Source organism: Salvelinus fontinalis, unplaced genomic scaffold (genome assembly GCF_029448725.1).
Source record: "Salvelinus fontinalis isolate EN_2023a unplaced genomic scaffold, ASM2944872v1 scaffold_0024, whole genome shotgun sequence".
In the NCBI taxonomy this organism is placed as follows: Eukaryota; Metazoa; Chordata; class Actinopteri; order Salmoniformes; family Salmonidae; genus Salvelinus; species Salvelinus fontinalis.
The window spans coordinates 587263-600183 of NW_026600233.1; the positions used below are offsets into that span (position 1 = coordinate 587263).

Here is a 12921-nt window from a genome sequence, read left to right on the forward strand (position 1 = left end):
TGTAGAGGTCTGTCATTTTTATCATAGGTACACTTCAACTGTGAGAGACAGTTGAAAAATCCAGAAAATCACATTGTATGATTTTAAGTAATTAATTTGCATTTTATTGCATGACATAAGTATTTGATCACCTACCAACCAGTAAGAATTCCGGCTCTCACAGACCTGTTAGTTTTTCTTTAAGAAGCCCTCCTGTTCTCCACTCATTACCTGTATTAACTGCACCTGTTTGAACTCGTTACCTGTATAAAAGACACCTGTCCACACACTCAATCAAACAGACTCCAAACTCTCCACAATGGCCAAGACCAGAGAGCTGTGTAAGGACATCGGGGATAAATTTGTAGACCTGCACAAGGCTGGGATGGGCTACAGGACAATAGGCAAGCAGCTTGGTGAGAAGGCAACAACTGTTGGCGCAACTATTAGAAAATGGAAGAAGTTCAAGATGACGGTCAATCACCCTCGGTCTGGGGCTCCATGCAAAATCTCACCTCGTGGGGCATCAATGATCATGAGGAAGGTGAGGGATCAGCCCAGAACTACACAGCAGGACCTGGCAATGACCTGAAGAGAGCTGGGACCACAGTCTCAAAGAAAACCATTAGTAACACACCACGCCATCATGGATTAAAATCCTGCAGCGCACGCAAGGTCCCCCTGCTCAAGCCAGCGCATGTGTCACGACTTCGACCGAGGCAGGCTCTCTTTCCCGTTCGGGTGGCGTTCGGCGGTCGTCGTCACCGGCCTATTAGCTGCCACTGATCCTTATCTCCCCCTCCCTATGTGTTTATTGGGCGCACCTGTTTTGTATGAGGGTTAATTAGTTGGGTATTTAATCAGCCGGCATTCACGTTTCTTTGTGCGGGATTGTTTGTATGTAAGTTGGTGTCGGTTTTGTGCTTCATGTTTCTGGACATTATTCATTCCCCACGTGTCTGGGGTAGTTTATTAGTGTACACCCAGTGTGTTAGTAGGGTGGCCTAATTTGTCCGTGTTCTGTTAAAGAGCATTTGTTTTGCAATTGCTGCTCCTGCGCTTTTTTCTTCACACTCCGACACCCAGGCCTTACAGAATCCCGCACCCAACCCTGACCTATGGAGTCAGCAGGAGCAGCGGCCAACCCTCTCCCATCGATGGAGGAACGGGTGCTCCATCATACCACCGTTCTCCACCGTATTGGAACAGCGATGGATTCTATGATGGAGCGAATGGACAGATGGGAGAGGAGTGGTCTTCTCTCTCCACCTTCGGCTCCTCCAGCTCAGGACTCTCCATCCCCCGGCTCCAGCGCTCTCCGTCTGACACTCCCGAGGGATTATGATGGAGCGGCGGCGGGGTGCCAGGGGTTCCTACTCCAACTGGAACTGTACCTTGCCACCGTAAGACCCACTCCCTCGGGAGCGGAGAGGGTGAGTGTCCTCATCTCCTGCCTCACGGGTCGTGCTCTGGAGTGGGCAAACGCAGTCTGGAATGGCCCAGACTCAGCGAAGGAGCACTACCCAGAGTTCACCCGCCGTTTTCGGGCTGTATTTGACCATCCTACAGAGGGCCGAGCGGCGGGAGAACGACTGTTCCACCTTAGGCAGGAGAAGAGGAGCGCCCAGGATTACGCGTTGGAGTTCCGGACCCTGGCTGCAGGATCTGGGTGGAACGACAGGGCCCTTATTGATCACTACCGGTGTAGTCTCCGGGAGGACGTCCGCAGGGAGCTAGCATGTCGGGACACCGCTCTTTCCCTGGATGAGCTGATTGACATGTCTATCCGTCTGGACAATCTGCTGGCTGCCCGCGGGCGTTCTGAGAGGGTCCTGTACGTTCCACCACCCAGTCCCTCCGCTCCTATTCCGATGGAGGTGGGAGGGGCTGGACAGAGGGGTACCGGAGGAGGAGGCTCTCCCTGCACCAGCTGTGATCGGAGAGGACACACGGCCGATCGGTGCTGGGGGGGTCCGTCTGGGAGTCGAGATGGCAGGCGGAACACTTCTCGATCACCCCAGGTGAGTCAGCACCAAACTCACCCAGAACCCCCTGTTAGTCACATGTTTGTCTTGATTTTTTTTCTTAAATTTTTCCCCTCTTCCCAGCATAGGGCGCTAGTCGATTCAGGCGCAGCTGGGAACTTTATGGATCGCGGACTCGCTCTTAGGTTAAGGGTTCCGCTTGTGCCGATAGATTCTCCCTTTCCCGTGCACTCCCTAGATAGCCGGCCATTAGGGTCAGGGGTAGTCAGGGAGACCACGGTTCCCCTGGACATGGTGACGCAGGGGAATCATAAGGAGCGTATTAGCTTTTATATTATTGATTCGCCTGCGTTTCCGGTGGTACTAGGGATTCCCTGGCTGTTCCGGCACAATCCTAAAATTTCGTGGAAACAGGGGGTTCTCCAGGGGTGGTCAAAGGAGTGTTCTGGAAGGTGTTTGGGAGTTTCCATCGGTGCCACGTCGGTGGAAAGTCCAGACCAGGGTTCCACGGTGTACATTCCCCCCGAGTATGCCGATTTGGCAATCGCTTTCAGTAAAAAGAAAGCGACTAAATTACCACCTTATCGACCGGGAAGGGATTGTGCGATAGATCTCCAGGTAGACGCTGCGCTTCCCAAGAGTCACGTGTACCCATTGTCCCAAGAGGAGACGGTGGCTATGGAGACATATGTCACTGAGTCTCTGGGACAGGGGTATATTCGGTCCTCCATCTCACCCGCCTCCTCGAGTTTCTTTTTTGTGAAGAAAAAGGAGGGAGGTTTGCGTCCGTGTATTGATTATAGAGGTCTAAATGCCATCACCATGGGGTTTAGTTACCCACTACCTCTCATTGCTACGGCAATGGAATAATTTCACGGAGCGCAGTTCTTCACAAAATTGGATCTCAGGAGCGCGTATAGTCTGGTGCGTATTCGGAAAGGAGACGAGTGGAAAACCGCATTTAGTACCACATCGGGCCATTATGAGTACTGCGTCATGCCGTATGTGTTAAAGAATGCTCCAGCCGTTTTCCAATCCTTTGTAGACGATATTCTCAGGGACCTGCACGGGCAGGGAGTGGTTGTTTATATCGATGACATTCTGATCTACTCAGCCACTTACGCCGCGCATGTGTCTCTGGTACGCAAGGTGCTTGGTAGACTGCTGGAGCATGACCTATATGTCAAGGCTGAGAAGTGTGTGTTCTCCAAACGAGCCGTCTCTTTTCTGGGTTATCGCATTTCCACCTCGGGCGTGGTGGTAGGGAGTGACCGCATTAAGGCCGTGCGTAATTGGCCGACTCCGACCACGGTAAAGGAGGTGCAGCGGTTTTTGGGTTTTGCCAACTACTACCGGAGGTTTATCCGGGGTTTTGGCCAGGTGGCAGCTCCTATTACCTCACTGCTGAAGGGGGGTCCGGTGCGTTTGCAGTGGTCAGCAAAAGCGGACGGAGCTTTCAACAGGTTGAAGGCGCTGTTCACGGATGCGCCCGTGTTGGCACATCCGGATCCCTCTCTAGCATTCATAGTGGAGGTGGACTCGTCCGAGGCTGGGGTAGGTGCCGTGCTATCACAGCGCTCTGGTACGCCACCAAAACTCCACCCCTGTGCTTTCTTCTCGAAGAAACTCAGCCCAGCGGAGCGTAACTATGATGTGGGGGACCGGGAGTTGTTAGCAGTGGTCAGTGCCCTGAAGGTGTGGAGACACTGGCTTGAGGGGGCTAAGCACCCTTTTCTCATCTGGACCGACCACCAGAATCTGAGGTATATTCGGGCAGCTAGGAGACTGAATCCACGTCAAGCAAGGTGGGCCATGTTCTTTACCCGATTCCAGTTTACCTTAACGTATAGACCGGGCTCCCAGAATGTAAAGGCGGATGCACTGTCCCGTTTTTACGACTCGGACGATCGGCCCACCGAACCCACTCCCATCCTTCCCGCCTCTAGGCTGATAGCACCAGTGGTGTGGGAGGTGGACTCGGAGCGGGCGTTATGGGCGGAACCCGCTCCTCCTCAGTGTCCGGTGGGGCGGAAGTGGGGCGGAAGTACGTGCCGCTTGGTGTTCGGGACAAATTGATTCGGTGGGCTCACGTTCTACCCTCCTCGGGTCACCCTGGGGTGAAGAGGACAGTGGGGAGCCTTCGGGGGAGGTATTGGTGGCCTACCTTGGCGAGAGACGTTAGGGTTTATGTTTCCTCCTGTTCGGTATGCGCCCAGAGTAAGGCTCCTAGGCACCTTCCTAGAGGGAAGTTACAACCCTTTCCCGTTCCACAACGGCCTTGGTCGCACCTGTCCGTAGATTTTGTGACCGATCTTCCCCCGTCTCAGGGGAACACTACGGTACTGGTGATTGTGGATCGGTTCTCTAAGTCCTGTTGTCTCCTCCCGTTGCCCGGTATCCCTACAGCCCTGCAGACTGCGGAGGCATTATTCACCCACGTCTTCCGGCACTACGGGGTGCATTGTTTCTGATCGGGGCCCCCAATTCACGTCCCGACTATGGAGGGCGTTTATGGAGCGTTTGGGGGTCTCGGTCAGCCTTACCTCCGGTTATCACCCTGAGAGTAATGGGCAGGTGGAGAAAGTGAACCAGGAGGTGGGTAGGTTTCTGCGGTCGTATTGCCAGGACCGGCCAGGGGAGTGGGCGAGATACATTCCCTGGGCCGAAATGGCCCAGAACTCACTACGCCACTCCTCTACTAACGTGTCCCCCTTTCAGTGTGTATTGGGGTACCAGCCGGTCCTGGCACCATGGCATCCGAGCCAGACCGAGGCTCCTGCGGTGGAGGAATGGGTGCAGCGCTCCAAGGAGACATGGAGAGCCGTCCAGGAATCACTTCAACAAGCTAGTGGACGGCAGAAGAGGAGTGCTGACCGCCACCGCAGTGAGGCCCCCGTGTTTGTACCGGGGGACAGGGTCTGGCTCTCGACCCGAAACCTGCCCCTCCGCTTGCCCTGCCGGAAGCTGGGTCCGCAGTGTGTAGGGCCCTTCAAAGTCCTGAGGAGAATAAACGAGGTGTGTTATCGATTACAACTCCCTTCCTATTATCGTATTAACCCCTCGTTTCATGTGTCTCTCCTGAGGCCGGTGGTAGCTGGTCCCCTGCAGGACGGTGAGGTACCGGAGGTCCCTCCTCCCCCTCTGGACATCGAGGGGACCCCGGCGTACAAGATACGGGCCATTCTGGACTCGAGACGCCGGGTGAGGGGCCTGCAGTACCTCGTGGACTGGGAGGGGTACGGTCCGGAGGAGAGGTGCTGGGTACCGGTGGGGGACATTTTGGATCCGTCTATGCTGAGGGATTTCCATCGCCTCCATCCGGATCGCCCTGCACCTCGTCCTCCGGGTCGACCTCGAGGCCGGTGTCGGCGCGCTGCGGGAGCCGCGCGTCAGAGGGGGGGTACTGTCACGACTTCGACCGAGGCAGGCTCTCTTTCCCGTTCGGGTGGCGTTCGGCGGTCGTCGTCACCGGCCTATTAGCTGCCACTAATCCTTTTCTCCCCCTCCCTATGTGTTTATTGGGCGCACCTGTTTTGTATGAGGGTTAATTAGTTGGGTATTTAATCAGCCGGCATTCACGTTTCTTTGTGTGGGATTGTTTGTATGTAAGTTGGTGTCGGTTTTGTGCTTCATGTTTCTGGACATTATTCATTCCCCACGTGTCTGGGGTAGTTTATTAGTGTACACCCAGTGTGTTAGTAGGGTGGCCTAATTTGTCCGTGTTCTATTAAAGAGCATTTGTTTTGCAATTGCTGCTCCTGCGCTTTTTTCTTCACACTCCGACACCCAGGCCTTACAGCATTTCCAGGCCCGTCTGAAGTTTGCCAATGACCATCTGGATGATCCAGAGGAGGAATGGGAGAAGGTCATGGGGTCTGCTGAGACAAAAATATAGCTTTTTGGTCTAAACTCCACTCGCCGTGTTTGGAGGAAGAAGAAGGATGAGTACAACCCCAGGAACACCATCCCAACCGTGAAGCATGGAGGTGGAAACATCATTCTTTGGGGATGCTTTTCTGCAAAGGGGACAGGACGACTGCACTGTATTGAGGGGAGGATGGATGGGGCCATGTATTGCGAGATCTTGGCCAACAACCTCCTTCCCTCAGTAAGACCATTGAAGATGGGTCGTGGCTGGGTCTTCCAGCATGACAACGACCCGAAACACACAGCCAGGGCAACTAAGGAGTGGCTCCGTAAGAAGCATCTCAAGGTCCTGGAGTGGCCTAGCCAGTCTCCAGACCTGAACCCAATAGAAAATCTTTGGAGGGAGCTGAAAGTCCGTATTGCCCAGCAACAGCCCTGAAACCTGAAGGATCTGGAGAAGTTCTGTATGGAGGAGTGGGCCAAAATCCCTGTACCAAATATTAAGTTCTGCTTTTCTGATGTATCAAATACTTATGTCATGCAATAAAATGCTAATTAATTACTTAAATATCATACAATGTGATTTTCTGGATTTTTGTTTTAGAGTCCGTCTCACAGTTGAAGTGTACCTATGATAAAATAAACAGACCTCTACATGCTTTGTAAGTAGGAAAACCTGCAAAATTGGCAGTGTTTCAAATACTTGTTCTCCCCACTGTATATGAATGGTGTGAGGCTGTCTTTCATAGTTCAATAAATCACATTCATTTGTAATTGACATCAGCAGTTGTTACAGAGGGAGAGATCCAATGTGTTCTAGCAAGAACAACCTGAAGAAAACATCAATAAAATGTTCACTGTTTTTGTACAAACTGGGTTGTGGTCAGTAGGGCACACCGTAGAAAAACCTTTTGCAAAGGAAAAACAAATATGTGTCCTCATTGGACGAGTTCAGGTAGTACCTCCCTGTTTCAAAACGTTTTCTCCCCACTGAATATGATCCTACCTGTTCCTTCCCTTCTCTGTGGTTGGGTTTTGACTCTCTGACTAGTCTCTCAGAAGTCCACAGGGTTTTTCTCAAACATGGGAATGACTGTGTGCGTGTGTTTGATAAGTAGGAGTGAGCTGACCCATGAAAAATACTGCTGTGTGAATCACCATGGGTGTGATGACCCAGCTACTGCTCTCTCTCTCTCTCTCTCTCTCCTTCCATCTCTCTGTGTCTTTAGAGTAATACAGAGTGCTGAACGAGACAGAGCTTCAAACAGAAAGTCAAATCCCCAGAGTACTGTTGACGCCTTAGATATTGCTCAACACACAAACGCTCGCCTCACACACTAACTACACACACCCTCAGAGACATACTAACTACTACACACCCTCAGAGATATACTAACTACTACACACCCTCAGAGACATACTAACTACTACACACCCTCAGAGACATACTAACTACTACACACCCTCAGAGACATACTAACTACTACACACCCTCAGAGACATACTAACTACTACACACCCTCAGAGACATACTAACTACTACACACCCTCAGAGACATACTAACTACTACACACCCTCAGAGACATACTAACTACTACACACCCTCAGATACATACTAACTACTACACACACCCTCAGAGACATACTAACTACTACACACCCTCAGAGACATACTAACTACTACACACCCTCAGAGACATACTAACTACTACACACCCTCAGAGACATACTAACTACTACACACCCTCAGAGACATACTAACTACACACACCCTCAGAGACATACTAACTACTACACACCCTCAGAGATATACTAACTACTACACACACCCTCAGAGACATACTAACTACTACACACACCCTCAGAGACATACTAACTACTACACACCCTCAGAGACATACTAACTACTACACACACCCTCAGAGACATACTAACTACTACACACACCCTCAAAGACACACTAACTACTACACACACCCTCAGAGACATACTAACTACTACACACCCTCAGAGACATACTAACTACTACACACCCTCAGAGACATGCTAACTACTACACACACCCTCAGAGACATACTAACTACTACACACCCTCAAAGACATACTAACTACTACACACACCCTCAGAGACATACTAACTACTACACACCCTCAAAGACATACTAACTACTACACACCCTCAGAGACATACTAACTACTATACACACTAACTACTATACACCCTCAGAGACATACTAACTACTGCACACCCACAGAGACATACTAACTACTACACACACCCTCAGAGACATACTAACTACTACACACACCCTCAGAGACACACTAACTACTACACACACCCTCAGAGACACACTAACTACTACACACCCTCAGAGACATACTAACTACTACACACACCCTCAGAGACACACTAACTACTACACACACCCTCAGAGACATACTAACTACTACACACCCTCAGAGACATACTAACTACTACACACCCTCAGAGATATACTAACTACTACACACCATCAGAGATATACTAACTACTACACACCCTCAGAGACATACTAACTACTACACACCCTCAGAGACATACTAACTACTACATACCCTTAGAGACATACTAACTAGACACACCCTCAGAGACATACTAACTACTACACACACCCTCAGAGACATACTAACTATTACACACACCCTCAGAGACATACTAACTACTACACACCCTCAGAGACATACTAACTACTACACACCCTCAGAGACATACTAACTACTACACAGCCTCAGAGACATACTAACTACACACACCCTCAGAGACATACTAATTACTACACACCCTCAGAGACATACTAACTACTACACACCATCAGAGACATACTAACTACTACACACCCTCAGAGACATACTAACTACACACACCCTCAGAGACATACTAACTACTACACACCCTCAGAGACATACTAACTACTACACACCATCAGAGACATACTAACTACTACACACCCTCAGAGACATACTAACTACTACACACCCTCAGAGACATACTAAGTACTACACACACCCTCAGAGATATACTAACTAATACACACCCTCAGAGATATACTAACTACTACACACCCTCAGAGACATACTAACTACTACACACCCTCAGAGACATACTAACTACTACACACACCCTCAGAGACATACTAACTAATACACACCCTCAGAGACATACTAACTACTATACACACTAACTACTATACACCCTCAGAGACATACTAACTACTGCACACCCACAGAGACATACTAACTACTACACACCCTCAGAGACATACTAACTACTACACACCCTCAGAGACATACTAACTACTACACACCCTCAGAGACATACTAACTACTACACACCCTCAGAGACATACTAACTACTACACACCCTCAGAGACATACTAACTACTACACACCCCCAAATATATACTAACTACTACACACCCTCAGAGACATACTAACTACTACACACACCCTAAGAGATATACTAACTACTACACACACCCTCAGAGACATACTAACTACTTCACACCCTCAGAGATATACTAACTACTACACACCCTCAGAGACACACTAACTACTACACACCCTCAGAGACATACTAACTACTACACACACCCTCAGAGACATACTAACTACTACACACCCTCAAAGACATACTAACTACTACACACACCCTCAGAGACATACTAACTACTACACACCCTCAAAGACATACTAACTACTACACACCCTCAGAGACATACTAACTACTATACACACTAACTTCTATACACCCTCAGAGACATACTAACTACTGCACACCCACAGAGACATACTAACTACTACACACACCCTCAGAGACATACTAACTAATACACACACCCTCAGAGACACACTAACTACTACACACACCCTCTGAGACACACTAACTACTACACACCCTCAGAGACATACTAACTACTACACGCACCCTCAGAGACACACTAACTACTACACACACCCTCAGAGACATACTAACTACTACACACCCTCAGAGACATACTAACTACTACACACCCTCAGAGACATACTAACTACTACACACCATCAGAGACATACTAACTACTACACACCCTCAGAGACATACTAACTACTACACACCCTCAGAGACATACTAACTACTACACACCCTCAGAGACATACTAACTACTACACACACCCTCAGAGACATACTAACTACTACACACCCTCAGAGACATACTAACTACTACACACACCCTCAGAGACATACTAACTACTACACACCCTCAGAGACATACTAACTACTACACACCCTCAGAGACATAGTAACTACACACCCTCAGAGACATACTAACTACTTCACACCCTCAGAGATATACTAACTACTACACACCCTCAGAGACACACTAACTACTACACACACCCTCATAGACATACTAACTACTACACACCCTCAGAGACATACTAACTACTACACACCCTCAGAGACATACTAACTACTACACACACCCTCAGAGACATACTAACTACTACACACCCTCAAAGACATACTAACTACTACACACACCCTCAGAGACATACTAACTACTACACACCCTCAAAGACATACTAACTACTACACACCCTCAGAGACATACTAACTACTATACACACTAACTAATATACACCCTCAGAGACATACTAACTACTGCACACCCACAGAGACATACTAACTACTACACACACCCTCAGAGACATACTAACTACTACACACACCCTCAGAGACACACTAACTACTACACACACCCTCAGAGACACACTAACTACTACACACCCTCAGAGACATACTAACTACTACACACACCCTCAGAGACACACTAACTACTACACACACCCTCAGAGACATACTAACTACTACACACCCTCAGAGACATACTAACTACTACACACCCTCAGAGACATACTAACTACGACACACCATCAGAGATATACTAACTACTACACACCCTCAGAGACATACTAACTACTACACACCCTCAAAGACATACTAACTACTACACACCCTCAGAGACATACTAACTACTATACACACTAACTACTACACACCCTCAGAGACATACTAACTACTGCAAACCCACAGAGACATATTAACTACTACACACACCCTCAGAGACATACTAACTACTACACACCCTCAGAGACATACTAACTACTACACACCCTCAGAGACATACTAACTACACACCCTCAGAGACATACTAACTACTTCACACCCTCAGAGATATACTAACTACTACACACCCTCAGAGACACACTAACTACTACACACACCCTCATAGACATACTAACTACTACACACCCTCAGAGACATACTAACTACTACACACCCTCAGAGACATTCTAACTACTACACACACCCTCAGAGACATACTAACTACTACACACCCTCAAAGACATACTAACTACTACACACACCCTCAGAGACATACTAACTACTACACACCCTCAAAGACATACTAACTACTACACACCCTCAGAGACATACTAACTACTATACACACTAACTACTATACACCCTCAGAGACATACTAACTACTGCACACCCACAGAGACATACTAACTACTACACACACCCTCAGAGACATACTAACTACTACACACACCCTCAGAGACACACTAACTACTACACACACCCTCAGAGACACACTAACTACTACACACCCTCAGAGACACACTAACTACTACACACCCTCAGAGACATACTAACTACTACACACACCCTCAGAGACACACTAACTACTACACACACCCTCAGAGACATACTAACTACTACACACCCTCAGAGACATACTAACTACTACACACCCTCAGAGACATACTAACTACGACACACCATCAGAGATATACTAACTACTACACACCCTCAGAGACATACTAACTACTACACACCCTCAAAGACATACTAACTACTACACACCCTCAGAGACATACTAACTACTATACACACTAACTACTACACACCCTCAGAGACATACTAACTACTGCACAACCACAGAGACATACTAACTACTACACACACCCTCAGAGACACACTAACTACTACACACACCCTCAGAGACACACTAACTACTACACACCCTCAGAGACATACTAACTACTACACACACCCTCAGAGACATACTAACTACTACACACCCTCAGAGACATACTAACTACTACACACACCCTCAGAGACATACTAACTACTACACACCCTCAGAGACATACTAACTACTACACACCCTCAGAGACATACTAACTACACACCCTCAGAGACATACTAACTACTTCACACCCTCAGAGATATACTAACTACTACACACCCTCAGAGACACACTAACTACTACACACACCCTCATAGACATACTAACTACTACACACCCTCAGAGACATACTAACTACTACACACCCTCAGAGACATACTAACTACTACACACACCCTCAGAGACATACTAACTACTACACACCCTCAAAGACATACTAACTACTACACACACCCTCAGAGACATACTAACTACTACACACCCTCAAAGACATACTAACTACTACACACCCTCAGAGACATACTAACTACTATACACACTAACTACTATACACCCTCAGAGACATACTAACTACTGCACACCCACAGAGAGATACTAACTACTACACACACCCTCAGAGACATACTAACTACTACACACACCCTCAGAGACACACTAACTACTACACACACCCTCAGAGACACACTAACTACTACACACCCTCAGAGACATACTAACTACTACACACACCCTCAGAGACACACTAACTACTACACACACCCTCAGAGACATACTAACTACTACACACCCTCAGAGACATACTAACTACTACACACCCTCAGAGACATACTAACTACTACACACCATCAGAGATATACTAACTACTACACACCCTTAGAGACATACTAACTACTACACACCCTCAGAGACATACTAACTACTACACACCCTCGGAGACATACTAACTACACACACCCTCAGAGACATACTAACTACTACACACACACTCAGAGACACACTAACTACTACACACACCCTCAGAGACATACTAACT

General features: G+C 48.0%; 1 protein-coding gene across 1 annotated transcript in view; it reads left to right on the top strand.

The window, feature by feature from the left end:
• The window catches only part of sdk2a (sidekick cell adhesion molecule 2a), a 163004-nt gene that overhangs the window by 75016 nt on the left and 75067 nt on the right, over nucleotides 1-12921 (top strand). The window lies entirely within an intron of this gene.